Genomic DNA, 17,209 nt, shown 5'->3' on the forward strand with positions numbered 1-17,209 from the left:
TGCAGGGTGCACATTTTAGTGAGAAAAGGTGGAGCTGGCTGGTGCTGAGACACGGAAGTTCAGTAGAGTAGTGTTGAATCCCACACCAGCAGGGAGCACGAGTCATCCTCAGACACCAGCAGGGGGAAATATATATTTTTATTTATGTATATTTTTATTTATGTATTTTTTAACAAACCCTTATCTTTGAACTTTGTGTCACTTTTTTCAGACATAGGTGGTTTTATAGTCTTATTTTATTCATGAGAGTTCCAGCAAAAAACAAAATTCATCAAATATCTCTGGTTTTCAATGATCTGGGGACATAGTAGGCCTGCACTTCCTGAAACTTCCTGTATTGAAATGGGTCATGTAATCATTTCTAGCCAATGAGTGATGAAGGGGAGTAATGTGTATCCCTTCTAGGCCAAGGATTTAAGTGCTGATATGAGATTCTCTAAAGCTCACTCTTTCCCTTTCTCCACAGCTGCCAGCAATATTCAGATAGTAGCCATTCCATTAGCCAGCCTCTGGAGTCAGGACCATGACAACATGCATCAATGTCCCCCAGTCCACTCACAGTAGACAAAAATAGACATTTATGGTTTTAAACTGTTGAGATTTTAGGCTTGTTACAACAGTATATTCTAGCCTATGATAATGTACACATTTAGTTGTATATAAATATAAGGCATTTTATTTTCCTTAATGAATAAAGGTGAAGAGTTTATATAATGTTATAAACCTCTTCTCACAACCCAAATTACCACTATGGTATTCACATTCTTACCCATGGGGTGAAGTTTCCTTAAATACATTTTATTTATTTTAGTCTTGGAGACTTGAGGCAATTTTAGAAAGTGCAATGCTAATAGGGATATGGCAAAGTGGAGACACTGTGTTAGTGGATGCCTTAGTATCTGAGGGGCTTTGTGCATGAATAGGAGACATCATTACTATCTGCACTTTGTCTAATGCTCCACTTATTTAAATCATTATTTAAGTCATATAAATCAAAAAGCCAAACTTTAAAAATGAAGTTTTCTTTATGAGATGATTAATTCCTCTTAAATTGTTCATTTCAATTCTATATTTTGTATGGCTGACTTTTTAGAACATCTCAAATACTTTAAAACATACACCTTTATACTTAAATTTCTACTCATGTCTTAATAGATCATGACTTTGACTTAATTTATCATTATTTCTATACTCATTTATATTTTCGAGGATTATATATATATTAATACACAGCTCATGTATTAAATAGTAATCTCTTCTCAAGGTGAATCAAATCTGATCTACTAATCAGCAGGCTGATATTGTTTTTTTAGTCATTAGTTTTTTGTTTCAAGACAAAACTGCCTTCACAAAAGCATAATTTTTTCAATTGCTGTCTCCAAAATTTATGTATTTTTATTTATTTATTCTTAATGATTATTTATTTATTTTAGAGATAGTGCATACATGCATGTACACACACATACATGAGTCGGGGGAGGAGGGGCAGAGAGAGGGAGAGAGAGAATCTCAAGCAGACTTCCTGTTGAGCATGGATTTGGATCTGGATCTCATGACCCTAAGGTCATGACTGAGGCCAAAATCAAGAGTTGGATACTTAATTCATTAAGTCCCTAGGGCATCCCCCAATTATATATTTTTATATATAAAAATACACTTGGTGACATTATCTGAACCATGTTCATTATTAAGTATTACCCTTTACTTAATATTATCAAAAACATATATTCCTATAAACAGCTTGCTAGAAATTGAGGATCATCTGGAGGTCTCATCTCCCAAGCAATAAAGGTGAATCTGAGTAGTTATTTCTCCTTAGTTGATATTAATGTGTCAATCTAGAATGAATGCACTCGTGAATCCTTTTCTACTGGCTTATTAGGTGTGAAGCCTAGAGCTGACCAGTCTTGTCTGTTCTTGGTAGGCCACCGTGTTTTGTTTCTCCCCAAGAGTGTTTGATGTACTTCCTGTTACTTTTATTCAGCATTCTCTATGTTTTCAGTAGTATCATGACCACTCCAATATTTTATCAACAGGCATCTAAGTAAAAGCTAGAAGAAAACATGTGTGTACATATATTTTAGCACTTCCCTCTTTATTAAAATCAGTAACAATTGGGCAGCCCCGGTGGTGCAGCTGTTTAGCGCTGCCTGCAGCCCAGGGTGTGATCCTGGAGACTGGGGATCGAGTCCCATGTCAGGCTCCCTGCATGGAGCCTGCTTCTCCCTCTGCCTGTGTCTCTGCCCCCCACCCCCCCGTGTCTCTCATGAATAAATAAATAAAATCTTTAAAAAAAATCAGTAACAATTAAATATGCTTTATTGTCTTTATACTTCTTTTATATTACGACTACCTATAATATAACTCATATTAACCTTTTTTTGAACATCACTATGAACTTTCATAGATTTTTCTTTTTTTAATCAAAACAAAAATAATGAGTAATTTTATTTAGTCTTCAAATTACCGCCACTAGCCAGTAGGATCTCCATTAAGTGGGTTCTTTGTCCTTTCAACACTTGCTTTGATATTTGTCTGCACATACTTGTATTCCGGCAACAGCAGAAGTTCTAAACTCATGGAAATTAGTTCCTTCCCCAAGATATTAATTCAACAGAACTGAAGAGAATCTTGCACGCATGAATGTTGATAGTGAGAATGAATACCCCTATTCTTGGTGCTTTAAGTAATAACAATGGTGAAAAATATATTTCTTTCTAAGGTCATAAGTTAATACTAATTTGTTTTTTATAATAAAGGCATAACTTTAGGTAATTTCTCTTTAACTGATTGCTGATTTCCACTTAAAATTGTCATCCAGAAAATCAGTACACTCTAAGTATCAGGGAATGTTTAGCAGAGGAATATAGAAGAATCAGACTATAGAAAAGTAGATAGAGTATGAGAATATATTCACTAAGTGCCCCCTGAAGAAAAACCTGACAGCATCTACTCTAAAATTGATGTATTCTCCTCACTATGCTTTTTAAATTTTTTGTATAATTCAGCTCTTTTCTTGAGCATATTTTTATAATGAGAATGCAAAAATGTTAAAAATCTTTTAAATAATTAAAGAAAAAATTTTCAGCAAGAAATAGCTCTATATATTGTTTAACAAACACACTGATAAGGGTGCCTGGATGACTCAGTTGCCTGACTCTTGAGTTCTGCACAGGTCATAATCTTGAGGTTGTGAGATTGAGCTCCACATTGGGCTCCATGCCCAGCATGGATTTTGCTTAAGATCCTTCCTCTCTCCCTCTGCCCCTCCCTGCCTCTAAAATAAAAAGAAAAAAACAAAAAAATAATAATAATAAAAAAACCACTGAATCTTATATACACATCATATTCATAAAATCTCAAAAGTTGCTTACGTTTTATAACTGAGTGATATTTTGCTTTTTGTGTCCATGCTTTACCTTTAGAGTGAAGAGGATTCTAGATAATCTTATTGAATCATATTTCTACTTCATTGCATTGCTCTCTGGGGGGGAAGTTAACAGCAAAAGACTTGTCACTTGAGTTCTATTCATGACCTCTCTACTGTGAGCCTTATAGGTAGAATGCAGCAAAAAGGAGATACAATTCCAGGGGAATATGGGCTCATAGATCTTTCAGAACAATGTTAAAAGAAAAGCTTTCTCATGATTGCTATAGCAAGTGATGCTTTTAACTGCTTTCGAGTCATCATTGTAAGAGCATTGGATCCAGAAGTGAAGAGCAAGACTATATTCCAAGTGGCTTTTTGAGACAACTGAGGGTCTGCTTTTAGCCCTCCTTCAGCTGTGTTGATGTGTGTGTCATAAATCATGGGATCATGAGACTATTGATGAGACATACATGAAGAAAGAAACATACCTCTTTGCTGGTATAAAGGATAGAGATGTGAATGCTTACTTATAAGTGAAGAATCAAACTTGGATTTTAGGAAGACCTTTCTAGCCACATGCAGACCTTGACCTTTCTCCGGCTGTAGCAGCCTCAACATATTCATAGTCAGCAATTTCTTCTATAATTCCATTTGTGTCCAATCTTAAGTTCGCTTTTAACATTTGCACTGTGTTTTCTTTGTTGGCCAATTCTCTGTGGTGATTATTCAGTTTTATAAAATGTCACATGGGTGTATCACTGGGAGCCAAGGAAGTAGCACCCTACATGGTTTGCTCTCTGTGCATGAACCAAATAACGATGCTTAATGATCATTCACTGATAGACTTTGAAAGAACTGACAAGATTGGCCGGGGGTCATGAACTACATCTGTAACTTATGCAGTTATTGTGTACTGAAGAACTAGCAGCAAAGTTTACACTATATGCAAATATTCATAGCGAATTACCATAGTAACTGAAATTTAGGACCTGTTGTTAGGATATTGGACTTACTAACTCATGATGAGTGAAATTCATGCATATCAGAATCAGGGAAAATGAGGACCTGTGTGTATGTGTGTAGTTAGTATTTTTCACTTTGTAGCTTCAGCACATCATGCCACAAACTTGGGGCCTTATAAAGCTAGGTTAGTGTGTTCTAAGAGGGCTATCATTTATTTTTATCTCTGTTGGCCAGTGTATTCTATTGTGACTCTTTATCCTGCAGTACATTCTGTCTTCTGGGGAGAAGTTTTGACCCAAAATGGCTGACAAATGCATGCAAATCACCATGCACAGAAGCAAAAAGAAAATTTCACTCTGGTTGTTGGCATGAAGATTTTCCAATGGCTTGGGGTGCTGGCAAAGGAAACAGAATAATGAGTAGCAGACAGGGATTGATGGGCGTTCTCTGACATTTTGAGGAGGACCTGTACACATCTCTGCAGCCTGAGGGAATCTTGGCTGGAAGAAACTGGCCAGAGGCATGTTCTGACTTTGGATAACTTGGAGAAAGTGGCCAGTATTAGCAATGTGCAAATATTGAGAGACCTTCCTCCCATTGGAATCTTGCTATTATGCTCCGATATAATGCCGATTCAGCTCACATTCCCATTTCCAGTTATTAAATGGGATACATAAGTAAAAGGATTTAAAGTGACTTTTTGAAGAAGAATTTTAATATTCTTTGGAAATTTAAGAAGATAAATATCTTGTCTTAAGATGGTTAGACTCGGTATTAGTATATGTATATAGAGTGGAAATGGCCTTTACTTGGAATATAAGCATTTAGTTTAACTCACAGCCCTGCCAAGTATGAGCTGCATTCCATCTTTCATTTATTCACTCACTTATTTGCTTATAAGCATTAACCAAGTGCCTGTCATGTGCCAGAGCTACACTAGGCTTTATGTGGTCAGGGTCAAATCACTTCAGGTCTTTAAGTTTCTTGTCTGTGACATTCTTAGACTTCTAAAATTTATTCAAAAACACACATAGACCTGTTTCAAAAGACTGCTTATATTACAAAAACCACATAGCTTTCTCCTGTTTTTTAAATTTGAAAGCCAGAAGTGAGTATAACATAATTTCATGGAAGCAATGGAAATATAATTTTCAGTGATAAAGTTCACAACTACCAAGAGAGTGAAGTATTTTTTCCACTTATCTTCAGCTTCTGCCATCACCTCACCAAGTATAGAAACAATGAGTGTAATAATTTACCTTTATTTAGGATGCCAGTTAGAGGGTAGACTCCTCATGATAAAAGCACTCTGTTCTACTCCCCTCATTTCAGATACCCTATCTGTAGCTGTAACTAAACTAACTTGTATAGTTGTGTGTGTCTGTGTGTGTGCATGTGCACGCATACACCTAGGAATGAAGATCCCACACTCTTTGTCCATTATTCACCTCAATGTTTGCTGTCAAGATGAGTTTTCCAATTTTCTATTGTTTTTCCTAAACTACATCTCTCATGTAGAGTTTAGAGCTGGTCTGGCTGCCAGGAAATAGCTATATAATAAAACAGCCATATAATAGTGCTATAATTCACCCAGTTAGTCATTCCTTTTCTCAACAATAGGACCTAGAATGCATCAGTAGGTGTGGGTTTCAGTTAAATTCAGAAGATAATTATTGAGTGACTACTGCATGCAACCTGCTAGACCAAAACCATTGAGATAGATTAAGAAGGCATCCCCTCTCAGGGCATTTGAAGTCTAGAGAGAGAGAAATGTGTAAATATACAATTGACAATGTTTGCTGTAATTTCTAGTAGAATGTCTTTGGGGCTATTGAAATATCTCAGAGATTGGGATGTCAGTCAGGAAAGGTGTTTCAGTGGAAATTATGCTTACAGTGAGTATATAGAGAATGAATAGCAGAACAGGCCAGGTAAGTAAGCAAAGCTGTGAATGAAGGAAGGTGGATTCCAGCCAGCATTTTTTTCTTCTTTCAAATATTTGTTTTCCTTATCCTTTGTACCCTCTGCTAAATCCTCTCTTGATTTTTAACTATTTCTAAATTGTAACTATTTCTAAATTAGATCCTAAGGATCTAATATGTATGTAATAGGATGGCTTTATACCCACCAATGCCACCCCCATATCACAACACTGTACAAGCAGCACATTTTGACTCCTGAAAAAGACAGTGTCTGACTCCAATCAGAAGTCCTGCTCACAGCTCTGATGTAAGTCTGGGGGCTCTTCCATGTTACTTGAAACCAGTATTGATTGCTTCAGCTCTAAAACACAATGACTGAAGGGTCCTGCTGGTTGCTTTAGGTGGAAAACAAAAAGTAAAACCAAACTAAATGAAATGAAGAGATAAGTGTAGAATAAAAAGAAAGAAAGAAAAAAAAGACAGGAGTCTTCAGTGCCTGCTGTCAGGCATCATCAAAACAAGTTCTCTGTGCTGTAATGTCAGTGAGGGAGGCAAGGGAAGATGGACATTCTCAGAGACAATATGTTGCTCTGCATGAGAGTAAGTTGTGGTGCTTAGTATAAATCACGCTGTTTGCTTATAGTCTTCATTATTTACTTGTAATCTCTGGCAGATGGGAACTGGCTAGGAGCATGCAAGGGTACAGAATGCCCTCGGTTTGCAATTACTTGCCAGAGATCCACTAGGAGAGTTAACCTTGACCCTCCCTGTATAATTGTAAGAGGAGGGGGCATGTAGAGTGACCATACTATTTATCTCCAAACCAGAACACCTTGGAGGACGCTGTAAGTAACCCCACCTGCATAACAGGCACGTGGTGAGACACTCTCAAACAGGGACTCTTAGAGCACATATAGTCATCTTAACATGTGTTCTTCCTTTTTTTTTCTCTTTCTTCCTTTCTTTCTTTCTTTCTTTCTTTCTTTCTTTCTTTCTTTCTTCTTTCTTTCTTTCTTCCTTTCTTTCTTTCTTTCTTTCTTTCTTTCTTTCTTTCTTTCCTTCATTAACATGAAGGGAAATTTCCAAGGAAAAATACAAATAGGATAGAGCATGACTCTGGAAGTAAGCTAAGACTCCAGAGAATTTGTCACTCTGTCAGACAGCTCATAAGTCTATAGGTTTGGGAAAACTTTAAATTTGAGGGATGATTCCCTAAAACTTTTTGAAGACACACAAGATACTTGTTCTTTTCATTCACAGTACATGCCTATGGAGATATCAGAATTATGTGCAGTTCCTAGAACACTAGCTAGCAATAATGACTTTGTCCAACAAAATATTGCAATCCAGGCTAAAACATATTTATACAAAGACAGCATTGAATCTGACTATTCAGTACTTAAATTTTTATTTAAGTACTTAAAGGATGATTGGGGCACCTGAGTGTCTCAGTGGTTGAGCGTCTGCCTTTGGCTTCGGTGGTGATCACAGGGCCCTGGGATTGAGTCCTGCATCAGGCTCCCCACAGGGAGCCTGCTTCTCCTTCTGCCTATGTCTCTGCCTCTCTCTCTATGTCTCTCATGAATGAATGAATGAATGAATGAATGAATAAATAAATAAATAAATAAATAACATATTTAAAAAATATATTACAAATAAAGCACTACGTGGTGCACTGTCCTCCCAGTTCTTCATCTGGCTGCCTCCTTTCACCTTTAGATCTCAGCTCAGTGTATCCTTCTCAGACAGTCCTTTCCTGGCCACCATAGCTGAGTGACTTACCAACTCCTGTCACGTTCAGTAGTTGGAGAACACTTAAATATGTGTGGAACAAGTTGGATTTGTGCATCTGCTTTTCTAATTGTAAATTTTATGAAATATCTCTACAGATCACACAGTTCTAAAACAAAATAAAACTTTAACCTCTGAATTGTGATATGCTATAAGTATAAAATATACACCATACTAAGTTTGGAAGACTTAGTATGGAAAACAGAATGCAAAATATCTCATTAATAGTTTAAAAATTTGGGCTCCTGGGTGGCTCAGTCTGATAAGTGTCTGCCTTCGGCTCAGGTCACAATCCCAGAATTCTGGGATCAAGTCCCACATTGGGCTGCCTACTAAAGTGGGGAGTCTGCTTCTCCCTCTGCCCTTCCCCTCTGCTTGTGATCTCTTTCTCTTTTACTGTCTCTGTCAAATAAAATAAATACAATCTTTAAAAAATAGTTTAAAAATTTGATTACATTTTGAAATGATAGTATTTTCAATATATTGGGTTAAATAATATGGATTATTACATTTATTTTTCCTATTAGTATTTTGTTAATGAAATCACAAGAAAACTTAAAATTATATTTTTTCTTTGTATTATATTCCCATCAGATAGTACTAGTTTAGACTACCTCCTTAAGACAAGTGATTTAAATAGTGAAAGGGAATATAAGGGAAGGGAGAAGAAATGTGTGGGAAATATCAGAAAGGGAGACAGAACATAAAGACTCCAAACTCTGGGAAACGAACTAGGAGTGGTGGAAGGGGAGGAGGGCGGGGGTGGGGGTGAATGGGTGATGGGCACTGAGGGGGGCACTTGACAGGATGAGCACTGGGTGTTATTCTGTATGTTGGTAAATTGAACACCAATAAAAATTTAATTTATTAAAAAAAAACAAGTGATTTAAATTGACAATAGTTAATTGTAATAAAAACAAATGAGAAACCATCAGTTGCTAATACTCATAAACTGACCTACCCAGGGGTCGATTCTGAGAGCGAGTGTAGTGTGCCATGTGATTTTTCAGAGTTCCCTGCAGGTCAGCCACTGTAAAAAAGAGGGGAGTGGAGTGGAATTGTGCAGAGGGAAAATTTGAGAATTATATATAATATATAAGTGAGAAGCTGAGCTCCAGTACAGACCCAACAATAGCCTCATCCAACTCCACAGGCAGCCTTCCAGACTTTCCTGAGTAGAGCCAAGATGGCCAGGCCTTTATACCTGTAAGTCATCTGTAAGTTATCAGGTGCAGGCCCCCCTGGGTAAAGAGTGATTTGGGGTGAGGTGGCTCTTTGTAGCTGAGACTAACCCTGAAGGGTCAACAAGTCCTTCTTTGCAGGGAGAATTGAACAGCACATAGGGCCATCCACTATAATAATATTTTTCATTGGGATGACTGGGTGGCTCAGTGATTCAGTGTCTGCCTTTGGCTCAGGTCATGATCCCAGGGTCCTGGGATCGAGTCCTGCTTTGGACTCCTCACAAGGAGTCTGCTTCTCCATATGCCTATGTCTCTACCTCTCTCTGTGTATCTTTCATGAATAAATAAATAACATCTTTAAAAAATAATAATATTTTTCATTAAAAAATTACATAAAAAATCTCAGTTATTGTCTTTTCCCCCCGCTTCTTTGTGTCAAAGCAGATGCATTGGCTAACACCAATGTATAACTGAAGCTGAGTCTATCTTCTTAGGCCATTTATTGAATTGTGTGTTTCTCATTAATTCTTTCTCTCTCTTTCTCTTGCCTTATCTCCAGCTTAGCTCCTCCTTCATTACCTGCCTGGCTGCCCCACTCTAGACATTTGTGTTTGGCTTATGCTCCCAGACTAACTTGACTTCAGCCTAGTCATGATTTGTGACCACATTTACTACCCTCCGTTGGTAATAAATAACATTGGTCAGACTTTATTCTTGTCCATGAAAGTTTATAAGAAAAGGAACTTTTGTGTTTGTCTAATTCTTATTGCTACTTGTTAGCTATCTCCTTGAAGAGAGGGTGTGTGTGTGTGTGTGTGTGTGCATGTGTATTATATAGGTATAATCTCCTTAAAGCCTTGTTCAAAGAGGGGCTTAATGAATATACTATTCACTAAATGAATAAATGTGTGATAACCAGCAGTGTCCCTTGCTGTACCTACATCATCAGTGAAAGCTTGTGTGCCACCATATCTGTGACATTTCCCCTCACCATTTAGCGGTAAAGAAATTAAAAATGGAAGGCCCCATTAACCCTTTGTTGGAATCTTGTATAACATTCAAAGTTCTGTTGCATGTTTTTGACTTTAAAAAAGATTGGAGAGAGAATATCTGAATGAGATGATGGGCACGTACTATCAGTACATAGAAAAGGTCAACTATGTATCTGTTGTGGAGAGAAAATATGGAAAAGGTCAGAAAGATTAAGACTTTCTTCCCTTATAGTCATCCTGCCTGTTTTCCCCATTCTTTACACTGCTATGTAATTCTATGGAATATGATTCTCAATTAGGAAACTTTAAAGAAGACCAAAAAAAAAAAAAAAAAAGGAAGAGACTGTCTTCTAAATATATTTTTAGTTCTTCAGGCAGCAGTTTAATTTCAGTTAAAAAGAAGAACAAAGACTTGCCAATGTTTTGGAACAAGGCTAGCTGGGTACTTTAGTGGGGCTCTTTTTAGAAAGGGACCATCAGGGCAGTTGCAGTGTTACATAATGCTGTCCTCCTCATTCCCAGGGAAACTGCAGTGGCCATGAGGCTCTAGACTTGGATTCTTGTTATTTGCATCCAAAAAATTCTAGACATTTTATCAATTTCCCCCTCATTTTCCCCTTTTGAGAGGGATGTAAGAGAATAATCTCATTATCTCCATTGTAGAGATAATTAAACTGAGTTTCAGTGAAATCTGTTGTCTTGCTTCAAGTTAGTTAACCATTAGCAGAAATGAGAACAAAATCTTGTGTTCTTTCTTTTTGAGACCTCTTCTCTATTCTGGTTTCTCTGACTGCTAATACAATATCACATGTTTGTGCATATTTGAGAAATTTTGAAAGTTCATTTATTTCCCTAGCACTTATTGAACCCCTGCATTACACTACAGATCATGGTTAGAACTGATATAAAAATGTTTTCTTCAGGATGCCTAGAGGATATTTTTGTCTACTCAGGCTAAAACACCACTGATAATTTTCACTCCATCCTGGATATGTATGAGTAATTGAGACAAAGTAGAAAGGAATGTGGGAGGTACAGGATATGTAATGAGACTCATCTTTGTGAAAATGTTTCAGCACTGACGGAGTTTAGAACAAATTTGCCCTTTATCATGGTTATCCAAAGATTTATTGATTTGTGTGTGGCGTGATGTATATGTAGCCTGTGAAAACATATACAACTTGGAAAAAAGAGATCCGACTTTTCCAGTAGCCTTCAGTACTTTTTTACTTCAGCAAAGTCATAAAACCTCTCCTTCCCATAGTTCTTTCTCTCTCTGCCTCCCCTACCATCACCACGACTTCCCTTTCTTCCTCTTTCTTCCCCTCTCTCCATTAACTATGTATCTATCATCTGTCTATCTATCTATCTATCTATCTATCTATCTATCTATCTATCTATATCTATCTATCATCTATCTATCTATCTATCTATCTATCTATCTATCTATCTATCTCTATCAATCATCTATACGGTGAGGATAATAATTACTAAGATATAGCCTATTGATCTCTCCAGGGAGATTTGGAAGATAAAATAAAGTCCTAGACATTAAGAAAGATGGAACAACATAAATGAAAAGTGTATTATCCCTGTCCTCTAGGGGCTTGCCAAAACAGTCTCGTAAGGCAACTTTGGGGCTGACTTTCATGTGAATGTCTGGATTGCTGAAATACAGGAATAGCATAGAGGATTAAGAAGGGTTTTCTGACAATCCACAGGCTCTCCCTCTCCCTATAAAAAAGAAACTTTTTTTTTAATATCTAGAAAACAGTTGGTGACTCTGCATTTGAATTATTAAACCAAATAAGTGGTTTTTAAATTCAAGGAGCACCTATCTAAATACACATTAGGCATTGATTGTAGAGATACTTTGACTACAGGAGTACCCTACATAAATTATTTAATTCCTCTGAGATGGGTATTGTTTGGGTAAGGAAAACAGGTGTTCAGAGAAGTTGAGTCAATTCCCCAAGATCACACTGCTCACTGTTGACTGAACCTTGATATGAAACCAGAGTTCTATTATATTCAAAAATAGAGCTATTTCCTCTATGCTGTACTACCCTGCATCTTTATAATTACCCAGCACCACTCCCCTTACCCCACCTCCTCATTTCCTCCTCCTTCTCTTCCTTCTTCACTCTCTTTATCAGTTAGTATCTTATTATCTTTGTCTTTCTTTTCCTCCAAGGAGACATTCACCAACTCCTGTCTAGAGTTGAATTATAGCCACAAAGCAGGATAAAAGTCTCTGTTTCCAAGCCAATGGACAGTGTTTCCAGAGGTATAAATTTTAGGAATTAGTAATATCCCATATAAAAATCACTGAAGGATGGTATCCATGGTTATTTCAATGGCCCCTGTGATATTTCCTAAAAGTATAATTTATTCTATAATCCCTAGACACATGAGTTCATGCTCTCTGGAATGGGTTGCACTTTCCCAGAAACCTTATACCAAACAGGACAGGTCATAGATCAAGGTCTGTCAACCCATAGCTAAAGTGACTTCTACAGACCATGTTGCTTCTAAATTAGAAAGAATCTGCAATGTCTCCTGTTTCCCTTTTTTTTTTTCCTCTTCTTTAAAGACCAACTTTATTACCACTCAAAATGACTAAGTGGTAGATTTCACTCTTTTCCCAGACTCCTCAGCTTCCTGTGGTAATCTGCAAGAAAGAAAGGGAAATTCATTAGGAGAAGCTGAATGGATTAAGAGATAATAGGATTTGGAGGACAGGACTGAGTGAATCACAAGGAAATTCATTACATTCCCAGTTCTTAGAATTGCTGAGTCCAGGCCTGTTCCTTTCCCAGCAGGGCCAAAGTACAGGAGGCACTGCAGAGCATTTAGTAAGAGCAGAGAAAATGAGAAAATGAGCTTCATAAATACAGAATTTAGAGTCAATAGTATGTTCCCAGGGACTGCCCATGCTTCACTTAGCAAGATTAGAAAAGATTCTTTTTCCAGCTTTATTGAAGTATAAGGGAGAGATCAAGTTGTCATATATTAAAGTATACAGTGTGATGATGGTTGGATAAGGGAATTCTTAAGGATATAAAGGCAAAAATGAACACTGTAAAACACAAACCAAAATATCTAAAATATCTATAGAGTCATGCTTCCCAAGATTGGTCTCTGATACTGTTATGAAATGCCAGGAATCAAGATGTGGAAAAGCTCTCAGAAATCACAGGAGTGGTCCAAGGACCACATATGAATTCTGAATTCTGGTGCTGGAAAGCTCTGGAAGGGATGTGTTCTCATCAGGGCTCCTTAATCTGTATTTACCCCATAGAACCATTTGGAGACATGAAATGTCAGGAATAGATGGAAAATATTGCCCCACTTAAGTCCGAAATAAGCCTTTTTTTTGTTTCTATAAATTGTGGATTCTGCATGCTGCCTGATTGGAGAGGAAGCCTAACTGAAGTTTTGAGCATTTGCTACTGTCTCAATAGGTAAATGTTCAGTTAGGTCCTGGCTTCTCTTCATCTGTTATTTCTGGAGTATCTCGGCCTTCATCTGGAGGAAGGTGACAGAAAGCATTCTGTTCCTGCAAAACATTTGCTTGTCATCAGAGTGTGTACTGTCGGAACAGCTACTGCCTACATTGCTCTGCCTCCGAAAATTAGCATTTTGGTGTGACTCAGTTATGAATAGTGATGCACACCACCCCTACACACACACACACACACACACACACACACACACACACACACACAACTCTCCACTGGAAAACCTGAGACATAGCACAAATGTCTAGAATTGTGAACATTCACACAGAGTACTTCAAATAATATTAAAATTCAGCAACTTGTGAAGAATGAGTAATAACAGAAATTTAGGGTTATATAAATTGGTTCTCATAAGATAATACAGATTTCTATGGTACTTTACAGATTCACAGTAGTGCTTTCATATTTCTTTTCTCCTGGCCTTCTATAAATACCTTATAGGATGTTTACTTATTATACACTTCTTAGACAAAGAAAGTCAGGCTTAGTTGTATTGTCTAGGGTATCATAGCCTAAGAAATGGCAGAACTATTAAATTCATGTTTTAAATTATATTTTTTCCTGCTATCCCTTTGTTGAGAGATAGATTCTTTCCTCTGATATTGAGATATAGAACAGAAAAAGGGATACTTAAACTCTTTCAAAAGATTAAGTCAAAAGAGACTGAAAACTTTTCCCTTGGGAGATATTCACTTTTTATATTTCATTGTCATTGGAGAAGACCAATCTATCCCCATAGCATGTTTTGTGCCAGGAAAATAGTACAATTCTTTAGAAAGCGTTTGAAGCAGCAATTCTCAGAAGCAAAATATGTTGCTGAGTATATACCTTGAAAAATTTAGAAAATATTCATAAAGAGTCTTTTGATGATATTTTTTTAAAAAGAATATATTCTCTGAATAAAACTTAAGAATGGGAATAAAGCTTGGACACATTGCATTATTTTCTAAGTATCATGATTCCTATATTCCAAAAGGTACTAGGCTCATTGGAAATAAGTTGCCGTGAAGTGGAGTGTTTCTTGAAGGATTGGTTATGAGAAGTATGAGACTTTGTAGGCTAAATTCCAAAGCCTTTGCCTATTTGCAATTTATAGGACCAAGACCCAACAGAAGTCTTAGTTACCAGAGTGTTGGACAGAAAATGAATGGCCATGTATCTTGTTAAAATCACTAGAGAACTTAAGGAGGCAGAAGGTTATACTGACACTAGAAGTTGTCTGAAATATCAGTACAAAAATAGTTCTAGATATATGAAAAAGGGCTGAAAAAATGAAGCAAGATTGGCGTTCCAAAAGAGCATTCTAAACTTACTATTTCCTGTGCAAAACAGTATATAAATGTTGGTGAGAGTGAGCAAAGCCATTGAGCTGCCTGTAAGTCAGAAGAAATTAGACAAGGCCATCAAAGGGATGGATTTCCATAGGAGAGAGCAACGAGTCATTAGGAATGAATTAATAGTATGTTTATAGGCAAAATACCTTTATTCTCAAAATTCTCTCTAACTCTACAATTTCAGAATTCTTTCTCACTTTTAGGGCCAATAACGTTGCCAGTATTGCCTGAATTGTGCCTTTGAATGAGTAATGACAGGATTCAAATGTGGACATTAAGGCCTTTTACAAAAGTAACTGTCCAATAACTTTTGCTTTGTGGATCTAGTTTGAGTGGTGGGTGTAGTCACTGATCTACATGTATGGGGTCATTCAATGACTTCCAAAAATAAAAGACATAGTTTCATTTGGCTTTTTAAGAATGAGCACTATCTTGTCACAGAACACTTTGAGAGTTCTGAGTGCCTCAGCAAGGCAACAAAGATCTTTGTATCAAGACCTGCCTGTATGCATCTATCCGGTCATTTGTCATCATTTACGTATTCCGTATTAAGGAAAGGAAGAGATTTATATTAAATAATATCATCCATGTTCCACATGTGGACTTTATAGATTTCACTTGTATCAATTAAATTAAATTTAGAAGTAAAATTTTAATCTCATGTCATGCTAAGTATTAAATAAAAAAAGGTTATGCGATTATCCTTGTTCCATAACTTCACAAATATCAAATTAATGTTTAAAAAAATCTCTGGTTTGCTACCAATGGGTCATTTAAGCTCCTCATTAGCTATATGCATCTTTATGCCTAGATTATAGAAAATTTTACATTATTTTTGAAAGTTCTTAATTGGTGATTAAATTTCCAAGGATTTCCAGTAATAGGTGCCAAATGTCCTAAGATTTTTTTTTTCCTGAGATTTTTTTTTGATAAAAATCTGAGCAGACTTCAAAATCAAAATTAAATAAAATCAATATCACCATGATTTCAAGTCATAATCTGAATCTAAATTCTCTTTTAAAATTAAATACTTTCCAGATTGCACACTCAGAGGCTTTCTTGGAAATAGGACTATGCAAATGCTATATGCATATAGATATAATTGACAATAGAAACACAGGAAACAATGTGAAAAAAAACTCCTTTTGTTCATAGTTGGAAGCTAAATTTGTAGTTGTCTTTAAAAAGATAGTAAAATTGTTTGTCATTCAAACCAAATTTATATGTTCCATTATCTATTAGTTTCTTTCTTTTCACACTGCTTGGATCGGAGACAGGGGAAACTGACTGGACATAAAAATGCCATGTGAAAATAATTCTTGTGTAGTCTCTAACAGAATTGAGCAATTAATGATAGATGCTTGGTTTGCACTTATGGTGCTTATGTGAACTAGAAAAGCTTTGAGTTTAACACACTGTCCTTACCTATATATATATATTATATGGGGTTTGAGAAATTTAGAAAATATAACCTTTTCTTTGCTTTTTGTGAGCAAACAGAAGTACATGCTATTTGCCTCTGTACCCTGCAAGAATGTGCTCTAAAGATGTGGAAATAGTCATAGCCACTAGGGATACTCTTAATGTTGGATCACTCCCATTACAAGTCATGAATATAATAAGTGGTTAATAACTCTCTTCATCCAAGGCGTGCTATGTTACTATTATTATTGTCACACCTGTGTGTGTGTGTGTGTTTGAAATTAAATGATCCTGAGTGCTAATTTACTGCCAAAAAAGCAATGTGAATACAAGTCACCTAAATAAAGAAAACTGCCACAGAAGAAGGAGACACATCTATGGAATACACAGGAATATAGGAAGATCTGATGTGTGGCCCTTTTTCTTCTCTAGCTCTGCCTTGGACAGCTAATTTCAGTAAATGAAAGGGCTGTTATTAGTACCATTTTTAGAGTGTCTTAAATTGTTTTCAGTGCTTAGCATTTTGAAAGCTGTATTCTGGTATGTCCAGAATGAAAATGCAAACTCACAGACACATTAAACATAAACACACACACAAAGATTTATATATTTTATATAATATGTGTATACACATATATTTAGGCTTGTATTTAGAAAAATAAAGACATTAAAATAAGAGAAGCAATGAGTGGTAGAAGAAAAAATAAATT

General features: G+C 36.4%; 1 protein-coding gene across 20 annotated transcripts in view; it reads left to right on the top strand.

Moving 5' to 3' along the window:
- NRXN3 (neurexin 3) overlaps positions 1–17,209 on the top strand; it is a 1,528,419-nt gene that overhangs the window by 877,269 nt on the left and 633,941 nt on the right. The gene's annotated exons all lie outside the window — the stretch shown is intronic.

This window comes from Canis lupus, chromosome 8 (assembly GCF_003254725.2).
Source record: "Canis lupus dingo isolate Sandy chromosome 8, ASM325472v2, whole genome shotgun sequence".
NCBI classification, from domain to species: Eukaryota; Metazoa; Chordata; class Mammalia; order Carnivora; family Canidae; genus Canis; species Canis lupus.